Source organism: Leptinotarsa decemlineata, unplaced genomic scaffold (assembly GCF_025532065.1).
Source record: "Leptinotarsa decemlineata unplaced genomic scaffold, Ldec_3_MD MMD2_tig00026340_RagTag_RagTag, whole genome shotgun sequence".
In the NCBI taxonomy this organism is placed as follows: Eukaryota; Metazoa; Arthropoda; class Insecta; order Coleoptera; family Chrysomelidae; genus Leptinotarsa; species Leptinotarsa decemlineata.
The window spans coordinates 2,665,964-2,681,589 of NW_027412694.1; the positions used below are offsets into that span (position 1 = coordinate 2,665,964).

At 37.6% G+C, this 15,626-nt stretch overlaps 1 protein-coding gene across 1 annotated transcript in view; it reads right to left on the reverse strand.

Annotated features, from left to right (window-relative positions):
- LOC111508611 (TWiK family of potassium channels protein 7) overlaps positions 1 to 15,626 on the reverse strand; it is a 508,045-nt gene that overhangs the window by 336,430 nt on the left and 155,989 nt on the right. The window lies entirely within an intron of this gene.

The following is a 15,626-nucleotide window of genomic DNA, read 5'->3' on the forward strand; positions in this document are numbered from 1 at the left end:
ACTCCATTCCCGCTTATATTTTTCAACTCACGATATTGAAAACACATTATCATTCCCAAAACTAATCGCCGTCACTTTGAAATGCAGTATCCAACTCTTTTTGCCAATTATCTCTCACTGATAATGCTGTCTCATAAAGCTTAGTCGACTCCTCAAGCTCAGCCTGAGCTTGCATTCTCGAACGTTGATGGAATTGCTTATCTTTACCAATTTTTGAACGGAGTTCATCAGCATCTTTAGACATTCTAGCCAATTCAACCTTCGCTAATGCAATCTTGGCATCTAATGCTTCAAGAGTTTCATTATTAGCATTAATAGCTCGCTCACTCTTTTCAAGTTCAGCAATAGTCATCTGTGCCTTTACAAGACGGCATTTTGCTTTCCTTTTCATTTCCCCAAACCGATGGAGGGGACTGAAAGAAGATAGCGGTTCAGCTTTCAAATCACTCTTCATTTCTTTAGGAGTACCTTTTGGCTTCCTCTTCGATCTGTCACTTTTCGTTGCGGGTTTTTTCTGTCGCACAACACTTTTGGATTCTTTCTTTTCTTTGAAGTCAGTGACAATCGATGAAGATGCCGTAGTAACCTTCCTCTTGATTGTTCTAGATTTCTTATCAACACCAAGAGGAAGGGTAGATGAAGAGTGTTTGAGTGATGATAATTGCGAAACGATCGGATTTTCAATAATAATTTGCTCATTTGGTTCTGGCACATCTGCAAAGTTAACGAAGTCGTTAATATCAAAATCATTTATCGAATCTTGACTCGATAAATGTAATACTGGAATATTTTCAAAATCAGTCTGATCGATATCAACAAGTGGTGAACCATCTTCAGCAATCAATAGCGGCATAGAGCTCATGATTATTAAGGTCTGAGGAATGATATGTGATAGCAATAGAATGTGGATAGGAAAGGTGATGATGTTACTGAGACCTCACCATTTATAGAAGAAAATAAACTAGCGCATGCGCTCTTTCATCAACTGGCACATGCGCTCTCTCACTAAACTATTCACGCATGTAACAATCTTTGTCATTTAAGAGGAAAACTTTGTGTTGCATGCATGTATTTTTAAATGTTAGAAAATAATACAAATAAATTCAAAATATATATATATTTATTAATAATAGAGGACAATAACGATAATAAAAAATGAAAAATGTTAATATGTCTCTGTGGATGTGGAACGTTCTTTGACTCTATTCCTCAATAGTTGTTGCTCGTGCGTCAAACACCAACATTGAAAAAAATGGATTCTCCTATTGGGGTAGAGTTGACCAACCTTCTCACACAGATCCCAAGTACTTCTACATGCATTGCATACATGATTCCAACAATTCATGGAATATGTATCACAACGCAAACAACGTTGCAGTGGAGTTGGAACGGCAGCACAGGTACCACAAATATTTCTACAGATACCTATATTGTTAAATATTATAGGTTCGGAACACTTCAGACACTGTAACTGTTGTTGACGATAATCCGATTTTGTTCGCTTCGGTGGATGAGAAGGAGGCGATAGTTGAATCCGCAACACGCAATCACTACACATACCAGTACATGGATTGATTGAATCCTTAGGTCTACTTATTTGACAAAAGTAGCACACAATAGCCCCTGCAATCATCATTGGGTAGACACACACTTTTGGTTTTTCATTCCACTCTTTTGGAAACGGCATTTTACTAATTCGATTAGAAATATAAAGAGATGACTTACAGAAACTCTGAATGCTCTCTCCTATACCTACGATCTCTATTTATACAAATCAACATCATGTGGAAGTATAGTGGGATAACTTCTCCTACTATTCCACTCTAAACGAGTCAAGTGGGAGTCGCATCACCTCCTATATAAGTTGACTTGCAAACCTAGAGTTCATTCATTCACTCTCTACAACTGTGAGCAAACAACAACAAGATGAATTCTGCAAAAATAAATGCTGCATTAAATAGAATAGCTGCTGTTGATGAAAACAATTGGATAGACGAATCAGATGATGAGGATGTCAATGTTCCGCTAGAGGAAGTAATAGTTGAAGCAGAAGATGTTGGAGTCGATGAAGATGAGATAGACGAAGTTGAAAACGAGGCCAACCAAAGCGACGAAGATGATGACGTGATGGAGTTTGAGAGGGTCATGGATGAAGAAGGAGATGATGAAGGGATAGAAGCTGACACAACTGAAGGTGATGGTGCTATGAGGATCGGTATGCGAACACTCAATGTCAGTGAGACACTGGAAGATCCCTTGGATTTGTATTGTGCATTGGATGCATACGTATTGATCAGCACAATAGATGGAGAGAACAAAAAACTATGTTGGTGCTGCTTTCGGTTTTATTCGCATAGAAACAATAATGGAGGGTGGTATGCCCATGTCAACACCCACAACACTGTCTCAATTATGGAAATGGGACAGAATTGGTGTGAAGCTTGCGAGAGGCCACTAACAAACTTCACCCGAGTATCTACATGTATTATATGTAATAATGTCCAACCTGTGGCACAATAACCGTGGACCTACTGGTCAAAAAAAAAACAACAGCCCTTTTCAGGGCTACATTATTCACACAAACAGTAGTTAGTTGTATTAGTATTCATAGATTATGTGACAAATGAATACTTTGACTAATAAAAGTCTAAGTTGGAAATTTGTTAGTCTTTGAATATCTATACATTATATAACAAATAAATTACTATTTGTTAGTCTTTGAATATCTATACATTATATGACAAATAAATTACTACTTTGACTGAAAAGTCGAAATTTGGAATTTGATAGTCATTGAATATCTATGCATATGATGAGTACTACTTTAAATGAAAGTTGAAGTTGGCATTTGTCAATCATTCATATGCATATAATGATGAATACTTTCACATACATATATTTCGTTTGAGATTATAATGTTAACATAATGTTAACAATGGTATGAATCTGTTTCTGTTTGAAAGTATAATGGTAGCTCTGAAAAGAGCTATTTTTTTTATTGTTTCAGTCTTTAATTGTAGCCCTGAAAAGGGCTGTTATTTTTTTATTAATCCATGCAATGATATGGACTAACGCTCCTCATCATCAGAAACAATAATTATGGTATCGTCATCTGAATCAGATGATATACTAATGATATCATCCTCATAGTAGTCATCCGAATCAGATGATATACTCATGATGTCGTCGTCGTCATAATCAGCTGAATCAGATGATATACTAATCACATCATCCGCATTATTATCGTCAACAGCATCTATGTCGTCCTGAATACCTTGTTCCACTCGTTCTGCGAAATCATCAGGAAGATCATAGATTCGCTGCAGAAATTGAGCGAAGGTTGTACTCAAATGATCAGACGTTGAATCTATTTCATGTACTTGGATGGGTCCTGTACTCGACATTGTGGAAGAATGATATAGAACTGGGATTGTTGCTATATTTATATTGGAAGAAATGAAATGGAGGGGGTGAAATGTAGAACAGTGTTTGAGATTCGAAAACATCAAGAATGAAACTCTGAGCGATTATTAGGAGAAATTCTAGTGATTATTATGGAAAAAAAACTAATAAGAGGGAGAGGAAGGGAGGAAGACACTGCCCCAGCCTCGCAGTGCCTCGTGTACACCAACCAAAAAGTGTGTACTCCGTGGAAGGAAAGGAAAGGAAATGATGGACGAGTAGATGATTATATGTCATCATCGGAATTGAGGACATCATCATCGATTAGGATTGGGGATGGCGGAGGACTATCCTCGATGAGGATAGGGGATGGTGGAGGACGTCTAACGTCAAGCTCGTCATCAGCATCATCACCAGAGTCGTCGTCGTCATCATCGTCGTCGTCGCTACTCATTGGGACAATGTAATCATAAGCAGGGTCCCACCATCCGTCAGGATCTGGATATTCCGAGTCATCCAAGTGTCCTTCGTCACTGCCAGTGACATGTTGAACTTGCATCCTGATGTCGTGATCCCGGTATTCGTATGGCGGACTGTGGGGTTCCGTGGTGGAAGAGACAACCTGTACCTGGCTGTTATCCCAGTAATTGATCCGGGTAGCTATAGGGTTCGGAGGTTGAATCGGGTTCCATCTCGATGCTAGCTGATCAACTGAATGTTTCATCAGATGATTTCTACTTTTATACTTTCGAGAGGGAGTGGGAGAGGAGTGGAACATTGAGTAGGGGTAAATTGTAGTGTGACATAAGACATATTCAATGAGTAGGGGTAAATTGCAAAGTGACATAAGACATATTCAATGAAAGAGATACTTGAATGGATAAAATACAAATGAAATATACTTGTCGATTTCACTATGAAACATGTCTATATTTTTTATTTTTTAAATTTTCTTCACATGAAATTATTTACAAGTGATTAGAGAACACAAAAATTGATGTGAGGTATTTGTCTAGAAGAACTTGGAATTGAAATAAAAAAAATAATAATAATAATAAGAGGAAGTGAAGAAAAATGCTCCAACCATCGCATTGTTCAATGTGTACCAAACCAAAAAACAGTGTACACCCTTTATTTCACTTCCTTTTCCTTTATTCAATATAAACTTAACAAATATAAACTTAAAACTACCATAATTAAATACTCCTAACTAACCTAAAACTAATCTTATATTTACACTTCATCTACAAAAAGAGTGTCCATAACTGTCACTATTTTTTTGTACAGCTTTATCGAAGAGGTCTCTGCTTCACACCTTTCCTGCAGAGATGCATACTTCCGATCTATTTCGGCCATTTCCTTTTGGAGTTCCCTCCGTCGGTTATCCATTTCAGCCATTTGTCGCTTCATGGTAACCAACGCGGCCTCGCTAGATCGGGCAGCTCGTTCTGCTTTCTTGCATCTCTGCAGAAAAACACTCATCTTTTCACTAACCTCTCCGATAGGCTGTGGCACCAACACCTCAGGATCCGCCGGTGTCGCTGGCAGCGGTGGTAGTCGCGTCACCAACGGCGACAATATCACCAACTCCGGAGAAGGACTCCTCGGAATTTCCACTGCTGCTGGTGCTGCTGCTGGTGTGGAGGCCCTCTTACGAGAGGTCGAAAAACTACCTGCATAAGGATTAGTCCTATTGCAAGTAGCTCGGTACTTTGAAATAGGACCAACCTTTGCTGCAGGTCGTTGGCAAACCTTCTTCACAGCCCTGACTTCCTCCTCCTCCTCGAATAAGTCAGGGCTAGAAGATCTGCACCTAACTCGCGAACGCGAAGTGGTTGGCTGGTCAACCGTCACCGCTCTCGAAGGTGCTGCCTCCTCCTGGTCAGCGGACACCGGCAGAATAGACGCCACAGCATTATTCACCTCCTGTGTATTGGTTGCCATTCTGAAAAAGAAGAAATAATACAAAGTTAGTTGATATAAAAAATAACATTCCTAATGTACTTACTCAAATATCAAGTTGGTCGTTGGAACGTACTGCCTTGTTGTGGAGTGGACTGCTCTCGATGAGATGACTTCTCGAACTGAATGTTGTGGAGTGCTCTCCGGAGGGTATCGACTTCGATGCGTGAGCGGTGGGAAAATGGTGGGAGCGCACATGCGCGATGAGGGTAGGGGTGTACATGCGCAAATGTTGGGGAGGGGAGGGGCGGGGCTTCGGAAAGGGGGCGGGGCTTCGGAAAGGGGCGGGGTATCCGAAAAGTTGGTGGCGACGGGGGGGGGGGGGGGCGTGGCCCTAACGGGCCACGCCCACTGCCTGGGCTCCGCCCAGGTGGGTGGGGCCTCCGGCCCCAGGTAGGCGGGACATCTGGAGAGACATCTACGCCCTCTTCGCGCGCGTTCGTAACATAATATGCAACCGAACACCTAACCTAACGTATTAACGTAACCTAACCTAGTACGCTAACCTACCGCTATGCAACCGAACACCTAACCTATCGTATGTATTAACATAACCTAACCTAGTACGCTAACCTACCGCTATGCAACCGAACACCTAACCTAACCTAACCTAACCTAACCTAACCTAACCTAACCTACAGTAACTATTAACCTAACCTAACCTAACGAGGGAATACTAACCTAACACCTAACCTAACGTAACTATGCAGCTAACCTAACGTAACTATTAACCTAACCTAACGAGGGAATACATTCACCATGTTGGTTCCATTAATACATCATCAGTTGGTTTTGGTTGTATTATTCTATGATTTGGATTAATGTTCAGTCCTGGATATCCCAGTCCACCTGATGATGATGGCCTGACTTTATAGTTTCTCTCCAAAACTTCTTTATGGTTTTTCTCCAATACTTCAACTCTCTGTTCCAGTACACCATACTTTTTCATTGTAGTCCCTGTTATGTTTGACATAGCATCAAATTTTTTATTTGTAGACGCTGTTATGTCAGACATTTTTATGTCTACATCACTTGTAAGTTTGTCAAATTTACGAGTGAAAGTTATCCGAGCCTCTGCAATTTTATCGTCAAATGCTTGCCGGGCGTCCCGAGCAATATTGTCTATTGTGGATTGTATTGCAGCTTGTAGGGCTAGAAGTATAACTTCCTTTGCTCCATTAATTTCCCCCTCAAGATATGATACAGTTACACAATCACTCTTGTCAATTGGTTCACTTGTATTTTTCAATATTTTCCTTTGCATGTCATAATGACCATCTTTTGTTAATTTAAAACCATTCCCAGGAGGACCTCGAATGACATTACCACCCCATTTTCTTTTTCTACCAAACTTATCGATTGTTTTAGACATTGTGCACTCTACGATGATTCTCTTCAAACTGATATTTCTGTCATTTACATTATACTATATATTGCAGTAATTGATTAGGGAAATAGAAATAATACAAATAAAATTTTAATCATTTTATATTCATTACAGTAATACATATACATACATACATAATACATTAATATCACATTACTTCTATCATATATTATTAATTATAAATGGCTACATAAATATCAATATTGAATTTTCCGGTTTTGAAGATATTGAATGATATTTCAATCATTGATCTCGGCAGATAATAAATTAATCAATTGATCCAATGGAGTCTCCTGAGATTGTGATTGTTGAATAATATTACTTATCCAACGAATGTTCTCATTTGGATCGTTTTCATAAAATTCAATATCATTATGACCCCAAGGAAGAGTGTGGGTAGTATTCGGAATGATAAATCGTTTATCGTCGTGATATGATAATGCAACTTTATTTTTTAATTCAGTATACATATCATGTAACACGCTTCTAAATGAATTCATCTTTCTGAATATCATACCACCTTGTTCGACGATTTTTTGATAATCTTCGCATGTCAATTCATTCTTTATTACAGATCGTTTAACCCCTTTGGCTTTCTTAAATTCACCATCAACAGATTTCACATAATATGCTTTAGCACCTGTACCATAAAAACTCATGATTGGATCATTTGGAAATTCATCTTTGAAGTTACCCAAGACTGAACTTGTTACTGGAATATTGAATTGGTTAACTATACTGTAATTGGATGTATCAAATCTACTTATGTTAGTTTTTATGAATTCATAAAAATTTTCTGTGTTTACTTTAAGAATGAGCGAGTCGGTATCTGTGTAAAGTAAAGAGACATTTTCATCAAAGTGTTGTTTGATGCATCCATAGAAAAAGTCATACATGACTGTTTTAGATAATTCTAATATGGAAAATCCCAAATATAATGGTTTATCGTAATGAACCTTCACTCTACCCAATTGAATGGCAACGAAATTATCAGTGAAAATTGAACAATTTTTGAAATTTGGTTTGGCTATGAGAGTGCTGGCACCTATATTTTTCTTTATATTTTCCCAATGTGTAACGAGTCTAACATCAATTCGATTATCTACATTCTCCATTGTCTTTCCATACACCGCATTATTCATTAGTTTATAGAAATCTTTAACAGATTTGTTGTTAGACCTATTACGCATTTCAGTATTAAGATCTATATAGGGTTTCATCCAGCATGATTGTTTGAATTTCAATACTCTATGTGTATTCATTACAATCAATCCATTTTTGACAGCTTGCTGTAGATTCCTATAATGAACAATATATTTTCTTTTATCATTCAAATTTGGAATTAATTTGGGAATTTTCGATTGTGTACGAGGTGGTATTATTTTTTCGACTAAAAATGGAAGGTCAGAATGTTTATCATGCAACTCTTGTGGATAATGAATGTCCACTTCAAATACATACCCATACGGACTATCAGTACTCACATCCATCACATCAAGATTAAGAATTTCATTTGGTGTCAACCATGTAAATTCACTTGTTGGTAGAGGTTGTGACATACTGTGACCGTATAGATTTGTTGCATCTAAATATGTAATGAATGTGGAAGGTTCATTGGGATTATAATTGGGTAAAAATCTATTATTTGCTATATGTTTCCTCTCGCTACATTGACTAATTCCACCTCGTATACCTTTTTGAAAAAAGTGAATCATATCAATGTCAGTTAGTAATTCCAATTCAACATTAGTGAACTTCAACATGGCATCCCATGATAATCCAGGTGCAGTGTAATATTGTGCCGGATCTAAGTTATATATCTCTAAACTTGTGGTGCGGAAATTTTCAAAAATATCACATAGTAGCAATACATCCGACTTCAAATACAAATCAGAGTATTCCCCCAAATTCTGACACTCGAATAAATTCCAAACATTTCTAGCTCTATCATAATCAGTTTCCGATATATGTTCACAATTGAGTGTGTCATAAAACTGATTTTTTGTCGGAAGTAATGGATAATTCAATTTGTCAATGTCATCAACAAAACTATATGGAAATACACCTTTCTGTCTCATCAAATTGAATTTCTCAATTTGTGGGAAATGTTTGTGCATCTCCAAACATTGATCGGAGGTCAAGTTTGCACCCAACTTCTCCAACGAATTAGTCATAAATTTATAACTATCGATAAATCTCATTTTGAGATGATTCTTCCTAACCACACCATCTTTATCGGTATAGCTGTGTGTAAAGAGATGCTTCGTGAAAGATATATATTTCTCTTTAGTTTGCGGGATAACATCAACTTTCTCTTTATTCCTATACAATTCTTTTATGAATAAATGACAATCATAACCACTTAAATTATGAAAAATGATAGGTATGAAGTTTGGTATTTTGAAATTTAAATTACATTTCGAGTGAGCGGCATGTGATCTTTTCTTTCCTGTGACATGACAATGATCTCTTACTTTGACGTCACCATCAGTAAATGCTTTATTACATATACCACAAGTTCTGGCTGCAACAAACTGTTCTTCTTCTTCGACAGTTTGTGTATCCATTGGTTTAGGGTTTCTGAGATGATTTTCATGTATCTCTTTCAAATCATCTTCAATGCTACTCACAAATTTCTGAGCTGCATCTACACCCCTATATGTAACAAATTTTGTCAAATCATCATTATATGAACACTTTATCAAATAAGCAAATGAATATGGGGCATGTTTGAATGTTTTAATCGTGTATGAACTTCCAGGATTTGGCTCATTCACATGAATCGGTTTAAGCACTGATTCAAAATCAGCATACACTACAAATGGCACCCTCATTTGCCTCTCAAAGTTTTCAAACATTAGTTTATTTTCCGCAACCATTCTACCATATTTATTGATCTTTAAATTAGTAGTTGGTGTTGTGGTACTAATGTGATTACAATCATACATATTATGACGTAAAAGCAATCTCTCATCAGAAAAATATATCAAACATCCGTCACAAAAATATTTTTTCTGTCTATGAGCTGATAGTTGATTAGAAACTAATCTTGAAAGATCTTTGATCCAACAATAGTGACCATTACCGGAGTCATCAGTTATAAACAACAAATTGACATGTCTCCGGAGTCTTCTCTGTGAGTATCGCAATGGACCAATCACTTCATACTTCATTTTACCCTTCTCAAATGTACTCTCTAAACCGTAAACATTAATTGAAATATCATTCCTATCTTCGAATATTTCGATACTCTTATTATTAACTTTAACCGGAAAATCCATACCTGTGACATCTAAAACAGTGGAAAAATGTGGATATGACGTAAGTTCGGACACTCGACTATCTGCAGGATATAATGCTGATGATATAGCCCAAGCAAAACAATATTGATCTTCATTACGAACATTCACAACAGCTTTCTTCCATTGAATACATTGAGGCAGCTTCACATATGAACGTCCTTCCAGTGGACTGTATTTATTAATGTTGACCTCGAGAAACAATATTTTTTCACAAGTCCAACCTGAATTATTAAAAAAAAAATTACTATTCAATCTTATTGAAATTTTTAAAAAATAAATACCTGAGTCACGATCCTGGAACTCAGTCGTTTGAGCCACAATTACATCACGGAATCCATCAAAAACAGCATTCAAATCTGAAGATTGGTCCACTATTTTATTTTGGGAATTAAATGACTTCGTGTCCCTCGAATCATCAGTCTGAAGAATATAATTCCCAAAAACTTCCATATTCACCTTGATGCTTTTATGGATCCTGATGGCTGATTCCAGTAATTCAATGACCTTCTGCCTAATCTTATTGAAAAATGACATGTAGTCACTGGTTACAATCGAACTCTCCACCCTGTATGTAGCAATGCGGCAATTGAATGCATTCGTTATAATTTGAACACCGTCAGACAATTGAACACATGCATTATTTTTATGACTCATGGTTCTTCGGTGAGAATTCACTTGGCTCATAGGAATTGTCACATTACAACAATTGCACGTATACATAGGTGTTGCATTATCCACTCTCACCCGTTTCACTGCAGGCCCTCCTTGGCAACTCTGGAGCTGATGCCGACGAAGATTATCACTACGAGTGAAAGATTTACCACAGTCACAGGAATACATTTTATATAATAGTTCTCACTAACTCACTTGATGTAAACTGACATAGCCAACACTCGTACGCTTCTTAAATACACTCTGATAGGACCTGTCAAGACGTCATAGCCAACCCCACTTCTCAACTACATGCGCCAAGATTACCTCCCAACTGAATGCGATAACAGATGTCGATATACGAGCAAGCAGTGGTCGTTGCGGTCTCGGAGAGGGTAGACGCTAGGCAAACGGTCCTCGGCTGCCGTTGTGTCACCATCGATAGCGGGGCTAGAGCGAACCTTCATCGCTTCGGGAGAGGTGAGGGCAGACCGATGAATACGCATTACTCTGCCACACGTCGTGGAGTGAACATGTCGCTCTCTAGCCGTTGAACGGTTATTGCTGTGACGTCACTCCACTACTAACTTGGTGCCCTAACACCGATGGAGCATTTATTACTTGGAGGATCTTCGAAGTATGCAGACGTATGTTTGTACATAGACAAACAAGCACATGATGAAACCCTGTACCGTGCATTCTCCTACACACACACACATAAACACACAAAATCTCATATGAAAAAAAAAATCTGAACGATCCATGCACCAGACACTTCAAGGTCACAACGCCTTGACTTCACTGCACAACAAAAAAACTTCACCAAACAACAACCAATAAAAAAAGCAATTAATACGTCATAGTGGTGGGGGGAGGCCGAGAATCAGCTGTAAACAACTACTCTTCAATGAAAATAGTTGGTATAATGTGGCTAAATGCTTTCGTAATTTGGTACAAGTTATTGCAGAGGGAGTTTTTGCTCCACTTAAACGAGCATATTTTTCCGAAACTTTGTAACCCGTAATAGGTCCTAATAAACCAGGTGTTCCAAACAAATAGGGATTTTCTTTGCAAACTAAATTGCAACTCACTTCCAGAAGGCTTTTTATGTTGTCTTGGACATCTTCACTAAATAAAACGGCAACTGTCCTTCCCCTTTTCCTCTAATCACTACCCTTTTAAAACTTTTCAGTAATATTTTTTCAGCTTCTGATATAATAGAGTGAAACTCAGCATAGTTGTTTGTATTATTTGTACCAAAATTTAAATAAGTATGTAAAGGAATTCGTTGAAGTTCTCCAGGTATTTTTCTGTTCAATGAAACGACTCTGCAATACATTGTTTCAAGTAAAGTCATATACCCCTCCTTACTATTTGGGTCTGTTTTTAAGGTCGCCGTTGCTGACTTCGCTTTTTCGATCAGAAATAATTTTAATTTCTTAAGATCACTTGCAAGTGGAACTATGGTGACTTTATTCCATTTTTTAATGTTGAGATCGTTACCTGCTTGACTGGAGACTTCGAACCTCCAATTGATGTTAAAGAGGTGGATCATATTTTTAAGATCAACTTCTTTATTAGCAGTTGTTGTTGATGGAATTTGAGTGGTCAAATAAAGTGTAAGTGCTATTTCACAACACTGTTTTAATGAAGTAGAAATATTCATGGCAAAAGTCGGTGCTTTATAAAGGTTTTGGACAGAATCATACCCTGCAATTTCTTTAGCGGATTCAACAAATAAATGAAAAAAACCTAGGTTGAAGCGCTTCAAACAGGTTGCTGACTGAAGGTACCAACCGTTTTATGATAATTATAACTTTTGCTAGTTCTCTCATTTTTCTTGACGTAACTTGAATAAAATGTTTTTCTCTGTGAATCTTCAGATATCTTGCCCCGAAAGCACATATGAGGTTATCCATTTTTGCTTCTAAACTGATTTTATCTGGCCTCATTCTAGGAAATACTTGATCTTGGAGTTGTCTGTCAATACTCCTTTTCCTAGTGTTAGATAGCAAACTTTGAGCTTCAGCTTGAGCATTATTTCCGTAAGAATTTTCGAGACATTTTTTCTGTGCCTATACAAAAGTTTAGACGAATAAAAACCAAAACAGTTAGAACATGGTAAAAGACTGTCTTTATTTTTAATCGGACTTCTCACCGGCTTGAAATACCCATTAACGTTTTTTTAAATAATTACCCTTTTTTCTAATTTGGCTTATTAATTGTTTTCTTTCTTTGGAATTGACTGCAAGTGAAGTAACCCTTGAAACATCAGTTTCTAGGGAATGATTTCTCAAAATGTGCCTGCCAAAATTTTTTACATCTTCTTCGCAGTAATAACAGAAGTCAACTTTTCGCTGTACCTTTCGAACATTTTTCTTTTTGCCAACATTATCTGCTGCGATTACAATATCTGCATTAATCTCATTGGAATCCAAGACACCAATATAAGCATTAATGGAAGAACAAGGGCGCGCTTCATTTCCATTAAATGACTTAGCAATAGAATCTTCGGTCGTTGAATTAACATAAGAACTTGAAGGTGAGATCAACAATGCATTTGGCGATTCTTGTTCCTGAAAAAACAGATACATATGTATATGTGACCTTTTAACTTGAAATCTAAAGAAATGAACTTTAAACGTTCAAGCCAATCTCGAACATACGTACACAGTAGGTTGAATGGATTGACGCCTATCAGAAAACAACTAATTCCCTGGCTAATACCACGAAGGGCGTTGGATTATATCCGACAGGCGTCAGTACAGGAATCTTCACAGAAAATTTCCTGCATATGCAATTGGCAATACAACTGAAAGAGTCGACCTCCATTTTTGGAACGGGCCCTAGGACTGTACCTTGCGGTACTCCATAGTCAATCGGCTTTACGTCACTGAGTAGACCAACATTTACTGACTGAAGAGCTGCAAGCAGATTCCTCTGACACCAATATCTTCCAGTGACTGCAGAAGGAGACGGTGACTAACAGTGTCGAAAGCTTTCGACAAGTCTACAAATATACACAGACAAGGACTACTCTCATTGAGGGCTTCTGTTATTTTTGTTGTTAAAGCAATTATTGCGTCTTCAGTAGATGTCTTCTGTCTGAAGCCAAATTGATGTTCTGATAAGATTTTATATTTGTTGAAGAAAGAGACTAATCTGTTTTTAATTAGTTTTTCAAATTTTTTCGAAAGATGGGTTATTGAAGATATGGGACGATAATTACTCATTTCTTGAGTATCTCCTTCTTTATGTACGGGAATTACTACTGAATTCTTAAATGCTGACGGGAATGTACTTTGTTCCATGCATTTGTTTACAATATGCTTCAAAGGGTCAATAATATGATAACATATAATTTGTATTCTTTCAGCTCTGAGATTGTCAGTACCAACTGCCTTTTTATTTTTCAGTTCTCCTATTATTATCTGGAATTCAGCTGAGTCTACCGGAGTGAATACTAACGTCTTAAGACAAAATTTGGATCTTTTTTGATTTTGTTGGCCATTTTCCTACCCATACCTGAAAATGTGGAATTGAATTCGTTGGCTATATCTCTTCTGTCTGTCAACACCCTCCCACTCCCATGTTCTTTTCTTTTGAGGACGATCGGGATTTTTGTCTGCAGTGTCAGTAGCGGGGGTGTCTTTGCTGATTTTTTTAGAGATTGGTCGGTTACGTTATTTTCAGATGGTGCATTGTTGTTGAACAAAACATATTTTCAGAGTTTTTTTTTTCGAATTTTCTATGTATTTCCTTAAATTGAAGATTTCTGCGACGAAAGGCATCCGCGTTCGTATTACTTTTTCCATTCCTGTAAACGGCTCCATGAACGAATTCTTTCAATTTCTATTTCCATTTCATTAGTTTCAATAAAGGGTTTTTAAAAGAAAAGAGCCTGTTATATATTGGGTAACTTAGTGGACTGTTTTTATAGGTCTTTGAAAATTATCGAGTAGTTCGTTCTGTTCAGTGGTGCTAATGAATGAGAATTAACTAACAATAATAATGATATCAAAAAGAGAGAATTTAACGTGTCTGTGATTTCCTTACCTTGATTTTGGTCACAACGGCACTTGAGGAATCGGTGAATAGAGAGAGAGAGAGAGAGATAAGAAACTGCACTTTTCCAGTACAACTGCAGTTTTCTCGAGCACTTTCGGTTCTTTCTCCGGAATCGAACCTTTTGTCTATATGTTCTTCCTCTCGCGGCAGACAGAAAACAAACCACAGTCCTCTCGCGATAAGAATATAAACAAAAAAAATGAAAACAAAAACTCTACTTAATCAGACAAACACACTATACAGGGAGGTGGTGACGATACATACCGCCCACCTAAAATGCCGAGGCATTTTATTGATTATTTTCGAGTGGTAAAGGGCAAAGCTTTACCACTGACCGTTTGAGCAATCTAGTAGGAGTTTTTACTGAGGCAACGCGTATTATTCCGTCTGTGCCCGGATAAACTTCAACCACACGGCCAAGTTGCCAACGTGAGGGAGGCATTGAGTCGTGCTTAATTAAAACCATCGTACCCAGTTCAATGTTAACAGTGGGATCAGTCCACTTGGCTCGCTGGAACAAGGTATGGAGATACTCTTTGCTCCATCGCGTCCAGAAATCTTTATGTAAATGTTGAATCAACTGCCACCGTGATAGTCTATTTAACGTGACTTTGCCAAGCTCTTCATCGGGGGAAGCATTCAGCGGTTCCAGAGTTAAAAAATGACCTGGAGTGAGAACGGACAGATCATTAGGGTCAGAGCTGATCGGACAGAGCGGCCTAGAATTCAAAACTGATTCTACTTGGACCAATAAAGTGTTGAATTCTTCGTAGGTAAGAAGCTGATTTCCAAGGACTCTAGAAATGTGATTTTTAACTGACTTGATACCAGCCTCCCACAATCCACCGAAGTGA